This window comes from Chenopodium album, chromosome 16 (genome assembly GCF_948465745.1).
Source record: "Chenopodium album chromosome 16, dcCheAlbu1.1, whole genome shotgun sequence".
Taxonomy (NCBI): domain Eukaryota; kingdom Viridiplantae; phylum Streptophyta; class Magnoliopsida; order Caryophyllales; family Amaranthaceae; genus Chenopodium; species Chenopodium album.
In genome coordinates, this window is record NC_137849.1 from 18,756,393 (window position 1) to 18,769,325 (window position 12,933).

The window sequence follows — 12,933 nt, forward strand, 5'->3', positions numbered from 1 at the left end:
TACACACTCGACCAACCTAGTACGAGTATACGGTAAGTCAAGGGTCAACCCAAAGGAATGAGTAGGTGCAAGCTATAGTCTAGGTCAAGCTACTTCGAAGATTGTAAAAGATATGGTTGGTAATCAAAGTATCGAGAAAGCTAGATAAATTGAGAAATTCAATATACTAAACACTAGGGATATAGGTTCCACATGCAAGCTCAATGATTATGCTAATTGACGAATCACTCAATCAATTCAAACATTACAAAGGACAAACAATAGTTGCAATCAATGGAATCCAAGAGCTATCTCCTATAAACAAAGCTAGGGTTCACTATGAATGGCTACTAGGAAAATCACAATCAATTTCAATAAATTAAAGCAATTCTCAAATCAAGGGTTCATGTCATTGAAATTTGCAATGCAATCTAGATTAATCTTATAGATTGATCACTCCTAGTCTAATTAATCAAATGCACAACTATGTCAACCAATTTAATTACAACAATTCAATCAATCAAGGATCATCAACTAGCAAAAATCATCAATCAAGCATGCTTTCCCTTCTCCCTAGCAACTAATATACTCACTAATCATGGTGAAATTGAAAAACAAAACAAGTTCAATCACATACATATTCATTTCAAGTTCAATCAAGAAGAAATTCAATCATTCAACAATTTCTAAAGCAAAGATTAAAGTTGAAATCAAACATTCAAGAACTAAAGGAAATTGCAATAAGAGTAAATTCAAAGGAAAGAAATCTCACAAACTTTCATTGAATTGAAGAAGAAATTCCAAGCTCAAGTTGAAATCAAAGATCAAATTCAAGTACAATCAAGTAATCTTAAGCTTCTCTCTCTACTTTCTCTCTCTACTACTTCTGGAAAATAAGTGTCAAGTACAAAAAAAAATCATCCCCCCCGAAAAAGGAAAAGTCTAAAGCTATAAATAGAAAATCGAGCAAAGGGAAACGGGGCGCCTAGTGCGTGCGCACCACCAGGCCGCGCGCGCACAGGTGGGTCTGCGTGCACGCACCACCAATGCCGCGCACGCACCCCTGCTTGGTGCTCGTGGCCTTGCCTCGTTCGCTTGCTCGATCGATCTCCGCGCTCCCGAGCATCCCTATCATTGGTGCACTTGAGGCGATGCTCGTGAGAAGGGCAGCTCCTTTATCTTCCAAGCATTTAAACACTTCGAGCCAAAGCATTGCTTCCAAGGTTCTCGTGCTTGCGGAGCTAGCTTGAATTGCATGTTTGGATTCCTGAACTTCGCTCCATCAACTTCCTTGAATGCGCTCGAGCTTCCTTCTTGATAATTAAAACTCGGGAAACTCAACACACCTACAAAACAAGTCAAAGGAGCGATGAAGCAAGAAAAGATAATCGGGAAATGAATAAAATAGAAAGAAAACCATCAAAAGCACACATTTCTCTAAACTTACGCACAAACATGCAAAACAAGCATTATTATGCAAAACCATGACATAAAAGACTAAAAACGAGCATAAAACTATAAAAGAAAACCTAGCCTAAGAGTGCCATAAATGACACCAAAGGCAAAAGAGACCAAGAGTGAACTACAAAAGCAAGGAGGGAAACGGTGAAGCACACAAACAACATAAATCACCCCCAATCTCAAAATGAACAACCCCCCAAACTCTAAACCTAATAACATATAGGCAAAAGAGAACATCATATAAAGCACACAAGAAAAGGGGGGGGGGGGTAGCCACAATAGTCTCACTCCGCACTATGGTAAGGGGTAGAGTGAGAACTCCCCTCACCGGTCTCTAAAACATGAACCGAGCTAGCCATTACACTCACCTCTATAGGAGCTTTTCCCCTTAACCTCCCCTCCCTCATAGCACGGTCTATTGCGAAGAAATGAAACCAATCATCCAAAACCGGCTCGCTCGATAATCCCCACCTACAAAAAGTCTCGGGGTTCGGGAAAGGCATAGGGTTCGCGGGATCATAAGTATAATCGCAACCACCGGGCCGCTTATAGTCGTAAGTGGCCGGGGTGGTGTCAATAATAGCACTGGGATGGATGTGAGGACCTTCCCAATAGGGGTAGCAAGGTCTAGGTCCGATGGATGGGTCAAAGGGTTCCCATTGAGGGATAGGTCCTTGTTGGACCAGGAGGTAAGGGTAGTTCAAGTAAGGTTCAATCTCCTTCCTCCTCACATGGTAGTCATACAATTGATTAGCATGAAAATCATAGCCAAGAGAAGAATCCCGCCCTAAAGGCATGGAAAACAAGACATTAGTGATGGAATCTAACTTGGCATGAATAGTAGATAAATCAACTGTAAAAGAAGAAGTAGAAGGAGGGGTAGGAGTACTTCCCCGTTCAACCGGGGGTAAAGCTTGGAAATCCGTCGAGAGAGCATCATTAGAGGCGGTTCTTGCATGATTAGTCTTCTTCCGAAGAGAGGGGTCGATGTTGCATCTTGGAGGTCTCCAAGTCAAAGAATCCGTCTTCGTCTTACGGTTTGTAGCCTCCTTGCTCGGAATCAAGAACCAATCCTTCACTCGGGACACCTTCCATATGAAAACATTATGCTTCTTGGTACGATCAAGGAATTTTTGGTTTACAAGGGCGTAAACATTGAGGAAATGAGAAGGTGTCCTCTTCCGAGGGTCGACTATCGGAGGGAGCTCGCATAGCAAATCTTTATATGAGTCATTGAGGAAAAGTGCGAGGATAGAGATCATGCCTCCAATTTGGATGCTCCCCGAAAGCGAAACGCCATCTCGGATGTCTAGAAATCGGTTGATCAAATGTTGAGTGAAATATACAAGCTCGATCTCATGCGACTCTTGGTCGGCAATCCATAGCCAACAAAGTTCCTCACGAGAAATAGCTTTCAAAGAGATAGGGCATAGGTGAGAATACGATTAAAGTATCTCATAGCCAGATGAACGATCGATGCTGACTTGGAAGTTTGAGGCTCATATTTCCCTTCATCGGAGATACGCCGCCACCACTTGAGTTCATCATACCCATGGTCACTAGTCATTTTACCATTGGTCGGATAGACAAGTTCATCATACCCATGGTCACTAGCCAACATTTTTTATGTTGTTTTTGAAAAGATTTGATTATGTTTTAATGTAATTAATGAAGAGTGTATTTGTGTGAATTTGCAAGGGTTAGGAAGGGTTTGAAGAGAGAAGAGTGAGTGGTGAAATAAGGGGGATTCTGGGAGAGAGAAAATAGAGTGAAAAGGGTGGGTTTGTGAGAAAAGGGGCACGAAAAGAGGGGATGGGGGCTGCCACGGTTGGTGCGCGCGCGCACACCCCTTTGTGCGTGCACACCAGCTATGGCAGGGGGGGCTGCTTTGCTTGCTTGGGGTTGCAACACAAGCCAAGATGTTGCCCTACCTGGTGCGTGCGCGTAGCCTGCTGGTGCGTGCGCACCAGGTAGGGCCATGGGGGGGCTGCTTGCACCTTTAAACGCACCAAAATTGAGCCAAAGTCTGACCCCTTGGTGCGCGCGTGCAGGCTGGGTGGTGCGTGCGCACTAGGAGGGTAATGGGGGGCTCAAAATTTCTTCAATTTTCATCAAAATAGGCCAAAATTTCTGACCCCTTTGGTGCGTGCGCGCAACCTATGATGCGTGCGCACCAAATAAAGGCTAGGGGGAGAAATTTTGCCCTTGAACATGCTCTCGTGCTTGCGCTCTTATCGGCGCTAACAAGCGTCATGATCGAGTCCTTTAAAAATCACACAAAAATAGTTCAAAAATCACTCAAAAATAGTTCAAAAGTCACTCGAACATGAGTAGAAATTCATGGTAATGCGAACACGAGAGGATGTAATCGCATAAACTCATTCACCTAAGTTTAACCAAACCTCATGAAACCTTGAATTAATCACCGAAATAGTTGGAAATCATCATTGATCTAATCTCATGGTACCTAAATTAAGAAAACAAAGAAAAATAAGAAAAGTACTCAAAATAAAAGAAATATAGAGAATTGAAAAATCAAAATAAAAGAGTTAGAAAATCGGGTTGCCTCCCGGGAAGCGCTTGTTTAACGTCATAGCTCGACGTTCTCCACCTATTAAGGTGGTTGTCGGAGAAGCAATATGTGATAAGGCCAATAAAAGCACCATCGAAATACTTCTTGAGTCGGTGGCCATTGACCATAAACGGAGATGAAGAATCCATCATTGAAACCTCTACAACGCCACTTGGAAAGACATTTTAAACCAAGTGACCGCTCCATCTTGACATGAGCTTTCCGGGAAACAACTACATTTTTGAATTGTAAAGAAGAACTTTGTCACCAACACAAAACTTTTTCTTCTCAATAAGCTTGTCATGAGTTTCCTGGGAACGACCTTTGTAAATACTAGGACAATCGTAAGCATCGAGTCGAAGCTCCTCTAGCTCATGAAGATCTAACCACCTTTTCTCCCCGCACTTGCCAAATCAAAGTTTATCTTCTTGATTGCCCACAAAGCACGGTGTTCGAGCTCTACCGGGAGATGGCATCATTTTTCATAGACTAGGTGGTATGGAATGGTACCTATAGGTGTCTTGAAAGTCGTTCTATAGGCCCAAAGAGCATCATCCAACTTGTCCGACCAATCCTTCCTATTTCTCGCAACCGTCTTTTCAAGGATTAACTTGATTTGACGATTGGAAATCTCAACTTGGCCGCTTGTTTGAAGATGATATGGAAGGCCAAATCGTTGATGAACTCCATGCTTGCGCAACATATTTTGAAAGGCATTGTGAATAAAATGAGAACCATTATCGCTTATTTTGGTACACCAAACCTTGGAAAAATGACCTTCTTGAACAACTTCATTACCACCTTGTGGTCATTAGTTGGGGAAGCAATGGCCTCAACCCATTTAGACACGTAATCCACCGCCACAAGGATATATTGATTTCCAAAGGACGAGGGAAACGGTCCCATAAAATCAATTCCCCACACATCAAACACTTCCAACTCAAGTATGGGTTGTTGAGGCATCTCATTTCGCTTGGAGATATTCCCAACTCGTTGACAACAGTCGCATGTCTTAACAAAACTCCATGAATCCTTGAAGTGATGTGGCCACCATAAACCGCTTTGAAGAATCTTAGTGGCAGTTTTAGCAACACCCATATGGCCACCACTCAGATCCGAGTGGCACATCTTCAAAACACTGGGCACCTCTTCATTTGGAACACAGCGCCTAAGTAAGCCATCAACTCCTCGCTTGTACAAGATAGGATCATCCCACACATAGTGTCTTGCCTCTCTCTTGAGCTTCTTTCGTTGATTCTTAGAAAAGGAAGGTGGAAACTCCCCACATGCAAGAAAGTTTACTAAGTCGGCGAACCATGGGAGCTCGTTTGCCTCAATAGCATATAAGAAGTCATCAAGAACCCTATCCTCAATTGGAGAACCATCATCATGAATTTGAGAATCCTCTAGGCGAAAGAGATGGTCCGCCACAATATTTTCCGCTCCACTCTTATCCCTAATCTCAATGTCAAAGGTTTGAAGTTCAAGTACCCACTGGATCAACCTAGGCTTGGACTCTTTCTTGGAAAAAAGATACTTGAGAGCCGCATGATCCGTGAAGACAATGGTCTTGGAACCCAACAAATAACAACGGAACTTCTCAAAGGCATGAACAATAGCCAAAAACTCCTTTTCCTTTGTAGTGTAGTTCCTTTAAGCACAACTTAGAGTCTTGGACATATAATAGATCACATGTAGCTTCTTTTGCACTCTTTGACCCAAGACACCTCCAATTGCCGAATCACTCGCATCGCACATCAATTCAAAAGGTAAATCCCATCTTGCGGCTCGAACAATAGGAGTAGAGATTAGAGCCTTCTTCAATTTAATGAATGCCTCCAAACACTTATCATCAAATACAAACTCGGCATCCTTTTGAAGAAGATCATTAAAGGGGCTTTGCAATGAGCGAGAAATCCTTGATGAATCTTCTATAAAACCCGGCATGTCCTAAGAAAGATCTCACTCCTTTCACATTGATCGGAGGTGGATGCTTCTCAATAACATCAATTTTCGCTTTGTCCACCTCTATCCCCTTGTGAGAAATCTTATGGCCAAGTACTATGCCTTCCTCCACCATGAAGTGACACTTCTCCCAATTCAAAACCAAAGTCACCTTCTCACACCTTGCTAAACATTTCTCAAGGTTTTCAAGGCATGCCTCAAATGAAACAACTCCTACGGAGAAATCATCCATAAAAACTTCCATCTCCTCCTCCAAAATATCTCCAAATATACTCATCATGCATCTTTGAAATATTGCGGGAGCATTACAAAGGCCAAACGGCATTCTCCTATAAGCAAATGTTCCATAGGGATAAGTGAAGGTTGTTTTCTCTTGGTCATCCGGGTGGATAGGGATTTGGAAAAATCTCGAATAACCATCAAGAAAATAATAGAACTTGTGGATCATTAGTCTCTCAAGCATTTGATCAATGAAAGGAAGGGGGAAGTGATCTTTCTTGGTGGACTTGTTTAGACGTCTATAGTCTATACACATCCTCCATCCCGTGATCGTCCTCGTCGGAATGAGCTCACCTCTCTCATTCTCAACGACGGTCATGTCTCCCTTCTTTGGGATAACATGAACGGGGGAGACCCACCTAGAACTCAAGATGGGGAATATAATTCCCGCACCCAAAAGTTTGTTGATCTCCTTCTTCACTACTTCTCCCATTTGGGGATGTAGCTTTCGTTGTCTCTCAATAGAAGGTAGAGCACCCTCCTAAAGGGTTATGTGATGTGTACATAAAGCAGGGCTTATACCTTTGAGGTCATCAATGGTATAACCCAAAGCACCTTGGTGCTTTCTCATAACATCACACAACTCTTAAGCTTGGAGCTCACTCAAAGAAGAGCTAACAATCACGGGATAGGTGGAGTTGGGTCCCAAGAATTCATACCTAAGGTGTGATGGAAGAGGTTTGAGCTCAACCATTGGCACACCTTTACCTTCCTTTGATGTAGCCACTTGCAACGCTTCTTGGCTAGAAATGCTCACACACATTTGCTCTTCAACATCCTCAAGGCTTCCATTGAGCAAATCTTCATACAAAACCATCTCCTTTTTAGGAGCACCTATTTTTTCCTTATTCAACAAAACATTCTCAAGAGCATCGTTAGAAGTGAGCAATTTCTCATGCATGGAAGACACAACATGATTAAGAGAATCAATCAACATGTAATTTTCTAAAGAAGAACTTAGATACTTCATACTATCATTCAAGTCAAATTCTATCACTTCATCCCCTACTTTGAGTGTTTTTTAGCACTTTTCACATCTATCATAGCACCCGAAGTAGCAAGGAATGGTCTCCCTAGAATGATAGGAATGTTAGCATCTTCGTCCATCTCAAGCACCACAAAATCCACCAGAATAACAAATTTCCCAACCCTCAAAGGGACATCCTCTACCTTACCCTTATAAAACTTAATTGACCTATCGGCTAATTGCAAAGTGATGTTAGTAGGTAAGAGTTCCCCTAGCTCAAGTCTTTGGTATACCGAATATGGCATAAGGCTAACACTAGCTCCTAGGTCACACAAGGCATTCTAGATTTGCATTTTGTAAATGGCACAAGGGATGGAAAAGTTTCCGGGATCTTTTAGCTTAAGTGGCATCTTGTTCATTATGATTGCACTACAATTCTCGGTCAAGTTCACCGTCTCTACACCATCACAAGTCCTCCTACCGCTCAAAATGTCTTTAAGGAATTTTGCGTAGTTGGGCATTTGGGTGACAACTTCGGTAAATGGTAGAGAAAGGTGAAGTTGCTTGAGCATGTCAATAAATCTTCCAAATTGTTAATCTAACTTGTGTCTCATGAATTTTTGTGGATAAGGAAGCTTGGGTTTCACAATTTCTTTCTCCACTCTCACCTCACTAGGTTTCTCAATCTCAACCTCACTCAAAGATGCACCATCTCTCTCATCTTCTACCAAAACCTCTTTTGTGGCCTCCTTGGTCTCACTCTTCCTAGGCAAACTCTCCTCAAGAACCTTACCACTCCTTGTAATATTAGTATTGATCGGTCTCTTGGGATCTAGGCCATGGGAAGGTAAAGAAAGAAGGACTAGCTTGGTCTTTCAAAGCATTAGCAAGTTGAGAAATTTGGTTTTCAAGCATCTTATTATGAGTCATCATTTCATTAAATTTCTTGTCACTTACGTGAAAAGAATAGTGTCATTCGAACAAGTGTATTATTCCGATAAGGGGTTCGGAATTATTAGAAAGCTAATTTTTCAGTGAGGTCAAGTGATCGGAATGCCTGGGTGGAGGCCGCTTCCGATAAGTAATATTAATGCATAATTATTATTACAGCTTAATCTTGACTGAACCCTTCGGGTCACACCCAAGCAACTAACGAGCCGAAGCGACAAATTAATTAGGAATTAATTAATAAGTCGACCGAGTAATTAATATTTAGACGTCGGAAATTCGAGCTTGGAGCGTCGAAACCGAGCGTCGGAAGTCGAGTCGAAAATAGTAAAAAGAGGAGACGTGAAAATAATAATAATAAATCAACAATGACCAAAACACCCCTAGCGTCAGAAAACCGAGTGCTATGGGCGCGACAAATGCTAGTAGCACGCACCAAGTGCAGGGCTAGGCTAGCATACCGCAGCTAGCAGCCAGTCCTAGTGTGCGTGGCTGTCCTAGCATAAGGCAGCTAGCAGCCCGCAGAATTGGTGCGTGGCTTGCAAGGCCGTAGTAGCTAGCAACCCGCACAATTGGTGCGTGGCTTAATAGGCCGTGGCAGCTAGCAGCCCGCACAATTGGTGCATGGCTTGCTAGGCTGTGACAGATAGTAGCCTGCACCAATGTGCGAGGCATGCTGGCAGGCAGCAGCTAGCAACCCGCACATTGTGCGCGGCATGCTGGCAGCTAGCCTCGGCCAAGCAGCCCGTACTTGGTGCGTGGCCTGCTGGGCTGTAGCACATGGGAGCCCACCTTGGGTGCCTTAGTGCCCAAGTGTGGGTGCCACGTGGCCCAATTTAATTGGGGGCTATAGGGTTAAGGTGGCCGGTTATGGGAGTGAGAGTGGGGAGTAAGTTTGGTCCCCCCCCCCTCCTTCAAATGGTCCTCACCTACTCCTCCTTGTGAGCTTGCCACTTGTTGATTTATTACTAGTTTGATTATTAATTTTATTTTAGCTTTAAAATAAAATGGGAAAATCAAATTATCCCACATTAATGGGAGAGCTTTTCACACTCTTGCATTTCCCTATAAATACCTAACTTGGGGTATTGGGAAAAGCACTTGAGTAAGAGTTGGAAAAGGCATCATTAGTAGTGAAAACCTTTGAACTCAAGAGTTAAAAAAGGCATCACTAGTAGTGAAAACCTTTGAACTCAAGAGTTGGAAAAGGCATCACCATTGTGAAAACCTTTGAACTCAATTACTCGGGTTTCGGTCGAGCCTTGCTAACTCCAAGGCATTGGACCTAGTCGGTGTTCGAGTTGTGGGTGGACTTCCGTTGGAGGTCCTCGTATTTTCGAGGCTAGCTTTCGAAATAAGAGCCCCTTGAGGTCGGGCGAAGCACGCGTCAAAGGTATAATTATTATCTTAATCTTGTCATTAAGTTAATTATGTTTATGGTTTTATTTATTGCGAGTGCGGTCTTGGTTTTGGATTTGTTTCCGCGATGAGTCGGACTCACCAAACCCCAACAGCGGTATCGGAGCCTCGCTCGTTTTTTTTTTTAAATCACATTATTTTTCAAGGTGTTTTATGGCTTAATTTTTCTGGTTTTAAGTTGCTAAAAAGATTAGTAGCTCGTTTTATTAATTTTAATCCCGTATTAGAGCTGACTTCAGCTCTCGAACCCAGATTTCGACCCAAAAATAGTGAATTTTGGGTGGAAAAGGTGTTCTGGAAATGGTTTTACCCTTCAGGACCCTGTTTTTAGCCAAAAAACGACCAAAAAAGCACTTTTCGAGAGATTTTTCGTAATGATAAAATTTTAAGTCTTTCTAACCTTGAAAATTAATTGCATATTTATGGTGGTTATGTAATTGGTTCAATACATATTTTATATGCAATTTTAAACCTCTTTAGACATGATTACTTGGTAGTAATTTGTGTTTGAAAGCTTGGTTTTATTTTTTCACGTAATTGCAAATTAATTGCATTAAGTGTGAAATTGTTGTTCTTTAAGGCTTCTAAGTACTAAAGATTCAATCTCTAATTATGTTAAGTGATTGAAACTTTAAAGTTACTAAATTCCATGAATTGTTGTTGAACTTTGTTGATTTAATCATTTTTAAGTTGATTGGAATCATAAAGTTTGAATCTTGTGATAGAAATTTGTTTATCTTCAAATTGGAAGATATAATTTTTCAAGGATTCACAAGTATTGAAGTTGGAATCTTTATTGAACTTATGTTCATTTTTTTTTCCAAACTCCCTTTAACTTTGTCAAAATCTTAGATTAGTTTAAATTGATTAAATTAATAGTGAGAAATTGCCTTATTTTGTTGCACCAAGTTAAACCAATTTTATTAAAGAATGGTTCTTGGAAATAATATTGGTTAAATGCACTTGGATGGATTTTATTTGAGTTAGACTTGTATAATTTTCAATTTTTTGCTCATTAAAATTAGTTCTAAAATTAATTTAGAATTAATAAATTGTCACGTGAAATTTGGGATTGAAATCCCGAGGCTATGGCACGCAAATCGAGGCAACACCTCCCTTGGCTAGCCGGGCTGCATAGCAGCCCGCATGTGGCTGCCAAAGGGGCTGCTCGATGGTTGCGTGCAGCCCTGCATGCTGCGGCTGTGCTACATGCGTGCGTGCTGCTGCCGTAGCGCATCACATGGCTGATGTGGTGCTGAAGGGTGTGCGAGCATCATGGTACATCCGTGGCAGCAAGCACAACTGCCAAGCAGCAACGTGCTACAGCAGCATACATGTGCGCGCTAGCCACTGCTTGGTGCGAGCTTGCTACTCGTGTGTGGCTTGGTGCGGCAGTGGTGTGCGAGGGATGTGCTGCTAGGCTTGAGGCATGGTGCGCATAGCTAGAAAGCTTGTGCGGCCTCGTGGCTTGTGTTCTTGCACGCCTCGTAGAAGAGTCAACGCGTATGCGGTATTCTAAGCTATGGGTGTGACGCTTAACATGAGTCACGGCTATGCGCACCTCCCCTTAATTAGCACATATACCCCGGTTTTAAGGCGATATTATTTTGCATTTTAGCCGTTTTATTTATTTTAATTAATCTTGTTTATTTTAATTAAAATTTTGGAGGCTAGGCCTCGGTTTTGAGCGGCGTTGGCAAAATTTAATTTTGGCAAATTTTGGGTTTTACCGGCTTAATTAATTGGATTAATTAAGTTGGATGCGGAATTTAGTGGGAGCTTCAAATATTAATTTCGCTTATTTACATAATCGGTTAAAACAACTTTGACTAGTTTTAATTAAGCGTGTTAATCGGATTAACCCCCTAGATTAGTTACTAGTTATCGCGTGTTTATGCATTGTTACTTGTTTTATCGTTGTAAAATGCATGGGCCATTCACTTTTAGTGAATGGATGAATGGAATGTATGTTCTCTCACAAGTTTAATAAAATGGCAACTAGTGGGGCCCGATTAGGATAGAAAATACGGACTGCGATCCGTGATGTATTTTTGTAAATCTAAATACGGTTTGCGTACCGTTGAGTATTTTTTTACCTTAATATTTAGATTAGTCCTAATCGTAAATTCTAGTAATTGCATAATTTTGGTCAAGTCTTGAAGACGGAGGTTCTTGGAAGACAAAGCCATGAAGTTGCAAAAGAAGACCTTTTGAAGACTTGAAGAATTCAAGAGGTCATGCTAGTTGCCAAATATGCATCAAATGCTTATGCTTTACATATTCATGATCATTTATATGAATTATATGTTAGATGCATGTTTAGGATTTCGAATGTTGTGATGATTAATTTATTTCACTTAAATGAACCAACATAGAAACCCTAGGTCCCTAAAATATTGAGTAAAATTGCCATTCCAAAACAACACTTATCGGCCTAATGAGAGTAGTGATGGGCTACGCCAAAGAGAGGCATCACTACTACTCCCTAGACTCATAAGGCATACCGGGTATGCAAGTTTGTTTTGGTTGTACTCAACGATATGAGTGATGGAGTCCTAACATGTCGTGGCAAAGTGAATAAATTGTTGAGAGAGCATTAGATGCGACAACTTATTCAACCAAGAGTGGCTTAGAGCCATTAGCAAAGCGTTGCTTACCTTGGGAGATTGAGTACTAAGACAAGCCAAAGCATGCTTAGTCACTCTTTGTTTCCTTGGATCTTAGAATCGACTTATTTTCACAAATAGGGACAATTTTATGTGTAAATAAGACGTTAAATAAGTTTGAAATATGCATGAATTAAATTCAATCTTATTTAAGCATCATAAATGGTTTTTCATTAAAATTCTTTCAATTGTAGAATCATGTCTTCAAGTAACTCAAACAACCAGTTTTCATTGCGCTCAATTCTCGACAAGGAGAAGTTGAGTGGGCCAAATTTTCTTGATTGGCAAAGAAATTGCGAGTTGTTCTCATGCAAGAGCAAAAGGAATATGTCCTTGATGAGGAAATGCCCGACGCTCCTAATGAGGAGGTGACTCAGGCTGCCCTAAACCGATGGAAAAGTGCCAATCGGGATGTCAAATGCATCATGTTGGCCACAATGTCTCCCGAGCTTCAAAAGACTTTCTTTGAGAAGGAGAAAAATTTTGAGATCATTTCTGAGCTGCAGAATATGTTCCAAGAGCAGGCTCGAACGGAGAGGTTTAAAACCCACAGACAGATCCTTGAGAGCAAGCTTAAGAGAGGAGAGTCAGTCAGCCCACATTTACTTGATAGTATTGCAATATTTTTTGAGCTCCTTGAGATGATTTAGCGGGCTTTCGTGCTTGGCCCCACTAAA